Source organism: Hylobates moloch, unplaced genomic scaffold (assembly GCF_009828535.3).
Source record: "Hylobates moloch isolate HMO894 unplaced genomic scaffold, HMol_V3 SCAFFOLD_6, whole genome shotgun sequence".
In the NCBI taxonomy this organism is placed as follows: domain Eukaryota; kingdom Metazoa; phylum Chordata; class Mammalia; order Primates; family Hylobatidae; genus Hylobates; species Hylobates moloch.
The window spans coordinates 51,123,723-51,130,153 of record NW_026652281.1 but is presented as its reverse complement, the minus strand read 5'-3'; positions in this window follow the sequence as shown (position 1 = coordinate 51,130,153).

Sequence of the window (6,431 nt, the reverse complement as noted above, 5' to 3'; positions counted from 1 at the left end):
TCTCCTGCCTCAGCCTCTCCGAGTAGCTGGGACTACAGGCGCCCGCCACCACGCCCGGCTAATTTTTTTTGTATTTTTAGTAGAGACGGGGTTTCACCGTGGTCTTGATCTCCTGACCTCGTGATCCGCCCGCCTCGGCCTCCCAAAGTGCTGGGATTACAAGCGTGAGCCACCGCGCCCGGCCGAGAGGCTGTATTTCTTCTGTCGTTCATTCTGTCTTTGAAGTCTCTCGAGGAGAAAATAGCTTTTAATATCTCTTGGGAAATGGCCACATTTTCCCCTGGCAATTGAACCCATTTCTTTCTTGAATGACTGCTCCTCAACCAAGTCTAAGTTGTTCAGGTAGGCTGACTTGACCACTAGTTCCAGAGCACAGACATGTGACGAGCCTGGCCATAGTCATTGATTCAGGGATGGACACATGACTGAAACGGCATGCTGGCATTCAGTTCTGGTACATGGATTTTAACTGTTGGGAGGAGAATTTCTCACTCTGCTATGATATAAGCATGCAGCTACTGGCTTCCACTTGCTACTACAAAGAGCCTGCTTAAAAATGGAGCCAACATAAAAGGAAGCAGATTTAAGACCTGAGCGATGAGACCCATGGATGTGCACATGTGTGTATATCCACATAATGAGACTAAGTCTTGATTTCTGCGCCTTGATCCAGATATACTTGGAGCAGAAACAATGCTGGGACTCTTTTGTATCATGAGCCAGTAACCTATTTGCCTAGCAGGTTGATTTGGGCTTCAATCTTGCAACCAAGTGAGTCCTGACTAAACCAGCAGAATAGAGCCAGGTAAGGTTCTTCCTCAAGAAGAGAAGAAGGAAGGTATCAAGACATTTATGACAGATTTCTACTCAACACTGAGCACCTGCTAAATGCTGGGCCTAATAGTCGAGATGCTGAGATGAACTAGTCCATTCAGGATGCTGAGATCGTTCAGCCTAGAAGAGACTGCTTTTCTTCCTTTGCTCACGCAGACTCAAGGGGCCATTCTCAAGGAGGAGTTAGTGACAGGAATGTCTTTGGCAAAGATAGCACTCTTTAGTGTGGCGAGAACATGTTATTTATTTCCCAAGGTGATTAATTTTTGAAGAAGACAACAAATAGTTGAGGCTATGAATTCTATCTCTGTAAAAATAGAGTTATGTTTTCCCCCTGTAGTCAGATCTCCTGTGGAACGTGAGAAAACAGGAATTTCTACGTATGGAGCAAGGACAGTATGGTTAGCATATAATACATGTGTTTATTTCAGAGTTGGGGAGAACGCCTGACCAGCGTGACACCTAACATTGGAGTGAAGGGGCAGTGGGTGAGGAGAAAGTTAACCCTGCACCAGTCCTAACTCTAATTTTCTCAGCAGCATTTCTGTCGCTTGAAGATGGTCCTCCTCGTGTCAGCTTTTTTCTCTTAGGTTGAAAAGACTGGAATAAAAAAATGGGGCTTTGCTCTGAAATGAGTAAGGTGGATGATATGGTTTGGCTCTGTGTCCCCACCCAATGCTCATCTTGTAGCTCCCATAATTCCCAGGTGTTGTGGGAGGGACCCTGTGGGAGATAATTGAATCATGGGAGCGGGTCTTTCCCCTGCTGTTCTTGTGATAGTGAATAAGTCTCCCAAGAGCTGATGGTTTTAAAAATGGAAGTTTCTCTGCGCAAGCTCTTTCTCTTTTCCTGCTGCCATCAGTGTAAGATGTGACTTGTTCCTCCTTGCCTTCCACCATGATTGTGAGGCCTCCCCAGCCACGTGGAACGGTAAGTCCATTAAACCTCTTTCTTTTGTAAATTGCCCAGTTTCAGGTATGTCTTTATCAGCAGTGTGAAAATGGGCTAATACAGTGAGATTTCTTTGGTTGCGAGGTATGTGATCCTTGCAACGGAGGAAAGGTTATTGCAGGGCACATAGGCCAGCGATTCCTCATCATCATCATGCCCTCCTGGGCCTCATCATCTCCTGTCTCTGCCTCTCTCTGCATCTGCTCTCTACACCAAGCAACTTCTCCCCCTTCTACTGATCAGCTTCACTTGCTGACTCATGCTTCCTGCTTCTTCATCCCTTCCACCTGCAGAGACCACAGCTCTCATGGACAGGCTGTTCCCACTTCAGCTGCCAACTCCAACTGGCCAATTCCTTCTGTGTCTTTTAGTTCACATCCCTGAGAGGACAGACTGATCGGTCCAGTTTGTGGTTTTGAGCCAGATTACCCAGAATCACTGGCTGGCCTATGGGGTAGCTAGCTGTAATCAGGACGGGGCAACATCACGTGAAGCCAACAACAGAGAAGCAGGAACCTTAGAGGTCTGGGGGACTGGATCAGGCTCCTTGGCTGGCCAGTTCCACACAGTTTTGCCTTGTATGCTCCTGTCTTTTCCCGCAGGCCCTGGTGAAAATAGGCTCTGAGAAAAGGCTCAGTGGCTGCCATTTTCAGGTCACCTGAATGTTTCTGTTTCTAGTGGTACTAACTCAGACACTTTCAAAGTTTTGTAGGAAACGCAGGAAAAAAAACATCTCTTCCTTAGCAAGTCAAAAGTAGAAGAAGCCATGATCAGAAAAGGCAATAGGTCATGGGAGTGGGTAGGGCGTTGGCAAGCAAATCTATGAGGGGACAAAGAGAAAATAAAGGGAGTGTCTGGAGAACCAGTCTGAAACTGAGAATTACGCTCCAGGGAGGTGTTTCCATATGATGCCCTATACTCACAGCTGCTCCTTATGCTACCTTCCTCTGCCCACTCACAACCCAGAGCTGCATTATGTCCCATAGTCAATGTTTTAGGCACCTTATGGCCTGTATAGGCTGGTCTGGGAAACTTGCCACCATTTATGACCTTGATCCTATAGAAAAATGTATTATCCTCACAGTTGAACTAACTGACTTACAAATGGACTTGTGGAGCCCAGTTGGGGCTAGAATTGGGAAGTGCCTATAAATAGGTGGAAATCTGGGACTTTTGCTTGGGAACCAACAACACTAGAGAATCAATAGCTCTCAAAAGAAGCTTCTGCTTGCCTTTTTCACCACCTACCTTACTCCAAGGAGGAAAGTGTTACTGGGACTTAGTTAGATTTTAAAAAGTGACTTTAACCACGAGCTGATAGATATTTTTATGGTTTCTAGGAAAGGGATTAAAAGTAATACCAGGCCGGGCGCGGTGGCTCACGCTTGTAATCCCAGCACTTTGGGAGGCCGAGGCGGGCGGATCACGAGGTCAGGAGATCGAGACCACGGTGAAACCCCGTCTCTATTAAAAAAATACAAAAAAATTGGCCGGGCGTGGTGGCGGGCGCCTGTAGTCCCAGCTACTCAGAGGCTGAGGCAGGAGAATGGCGTGAACCCGGGAGGCGGAGCTTGCAGTGAGCCGAGATTGCGCCACTGCACTCCAGCCTGGGCGACAGAGCCAGACTCCGTCTCAAAAAAAAAAAAAAAAAAAAAAGTAATACCAAATGCTGGGGCCAAAGTGATCAAAGAGCGCGTGCTGCTCATTTGGGAGGTAAATGCAACACATCCTTTTGCCCCTTCTTTTCTCTAGCTTCCAGGAGGGGTGGAGAGGCAACCTTTCACACACTCCTTTATTCCTTTCTGTGCTCTCTCTGTAGAAGCCAGGGCTCTGCTGCCCAGTAAAGGATGTGTTAGGTAGCTTTATCCCAGAAGATCTCAAGCTGAAGTGTGATCAGAAACACCTGGTGAAGTGGTACATAATCCAGACCCTCTCCTGGAATTTGGTTGCAAGGTCTAAGGTGCAGCCTGGGAAGTTGTATTTTTAAACAAGTAACCTATATGATTCTGGTGCAGATAGATATTTGAGAAAGAGAGCTTGGACCCTGGGGCAGAATCTGGCTCTCCTGCTCAGATGAGGGGTGTTCGTACATGTATGCACATGTGTGTGTACTTGCCCTGGTTTAGTCCTGGGTTCCAGGAGAGACCTCTTATCCAAGCAAAAAAATGTGCTCCTATGCAGCTCAGAAGAGCTCCACATTTAAGTTTGAGGCCAAGGTCAAGTGGAGTAATAGTTCCCACTTGTTAGGCATAGACCTCTGAGCCAGTACCTCTGGAGACAGCGGTGGTTATCAACCTTCTGTGTGCTAGAACTGCCTGGGAAGCTTTAGAAAATACTGATGGCTGCGCTCCATTCCCAGAGTCTGATTTCACTGGTTTGAGTACAGTCTGGACATTTAGGGTTTTTAAAAGTTCCTTGGGTATTTCTAATGTGCAGCCAAAATTGAGAACCACTGTTATAGGGAGAAGGATTTTCATTTTCCTAGTGCCTTGGCTAAAAACAATGTTAGCCTTTAAGGATGGACACTATAGAATAAATCTTGATATTTGCATTTCTGTAAGGCAAAACAAACAAAAAAATCAACAATATATGAGATAACATCTTAACTAATGTTTACCTTTGAATATATTATAAAAATATTCTTAGTCCAGCTTCTTTTGTCCTTTGGATAAAAAGAAAGGCGTGGCATGATAAAACTCAGAATTCTCTAAAGCATCTTGGCTAGAGATAAAATCAACTGCAACAATACCTCTGGCTTTGAAAACCTTCTCTAAAGAAAGAGAAAAGTGTTAAACCTTTATGCTTTTGATTCTCTTTTTCCTGAGACTTAACTGATCAGATTCATAGTTGATATAGGTATAGCATTTCAGGAATATCTATGGTTTAATTCTTTTCCTTTTCTAGAAATAGGTAAATAAATTTAACAGCAAAAATAGGAGTGAACTATAGCTTTTGAACAAATAGACAACCAAATTCTGAACATTAGAGGTACGACTTTATTAAATCTGTACTTTCTGACCCATTCACCCAAGTTTAGTGACAGTTTGCTCTAAACTGCTTTTTTAAAAACAATAATATGGTAAATTTGGATTTTGTGGAAATTAAACTATCTCATGTCAAATACAGTGCAATTTTGGATTTCAGGATTATGACAGTTGTGTTAGAAACAGGCTACCTGGGCTATGTCTGAGTTATGTTGGATCCCTGATGTAAAGTTTGACCGTATATGTTGTGTTCAAAATCAACAGTTCTAAACAAGAATCTAAGGATCCCCTAGGGCAATCCCCGGATTTTGGGGGGTCCATGTACTCTGGAACTGTGTAATGTGAATATATATGTTTTGTTCTATTTTCCTAGGACCCAGAGCTTCATGTGTTTAAATAGGGAATCTTCCACTCTAGACCCCTTTATCACTGTGTGTTGTTCAGAACAAGATATAGAAAAGGAAAAAAAAAAATCTGCTTTGTCTTTTAACCCTCTTTTCTCTAGGCTATAGTTAAAGATATCTATATGATATACTGACAGCCCTTATGTCTTAGCTGAAATTGATTTACTATCAAATGAGCATTAAAGGGACCGGGACCAGCAAAGATTCTGACTTTTATTTATTTTGAAGTTTTCATACCATTCCAGGAAGAATGGGCAGTTTTGGCCAGTCAGGAAAAACTGACAGTGGCCAAGGGAGAAACTCTATATTCCATTTACAGAATGGGTGCAGTTTTTAACTTGTAGGGCACAAAGTAAATTTGATATTGTCCCATCTGATCCCTGTCCCTGCATCTAATTAAGATGGTGTCAGTTTGAGGAAGTCATTGTCAAAGGCTTATGCTAATGCAGTAAAGGTGTGCCTAACTTTAATCGCATCCAATGTGGGAAATTGTGGCTCTTTGGAAATGACAATGTAAACAGTAATGGCTTAGGAAAGAAATTAAATAGAACATTTCCTAAATTTTAAAATTTATTCAACATAAAAATGTTAATTCTGATTTCTTTTCAGGAATATAAGGGAATAAAGTTCTTTCTTAGGTGACATTTAGCCTCATTGTGGAGAGGAATGTAACTTTTGTTAAAATAATATTTTAAAATAAAATGTGTTGAAAATTACTATTACCTTTAAAAGATATTAAAGTATGACAATTACGTAGCTAATTGTTCCCCTGGTGTGAGATATGTGATACATGATAATCTTTTATTATCAAGTCTAATTCCAAAATACATGATCAGTTACAGTAGTTTTCATGTGGATTTAAGGAGTGATGGTTACCTTTGTACATACTTATTAGATATGAGGTTAAAATATCGTATTTTATAAACTTTAATGTAATTATAATGGTTTTGCTTTCAGTGAGGCATGTATGCACTTGCATAAACAAAAGAAAAAGAAGTTATTTTAAATTGAGAAAAATATTTTCTTTAATTTGGACTACTGAATAAAATGCAGAATAATCATTTTCATGTTATAGATATGGAAATACCTATGAGCATTTAAAATTGACATTGCTGACATTCTTAAATTTGAGTGACCAGGAACTATCTAAAAATTAGTTTAGGCCAGGCATGGTGGCTCACATCTGTAATCTCAGCACTTTGGGAAGCAGAGGCAGGCAGATGGCTTGAGCCCAGGAGTTCAAGACCAGCCTGGGCAA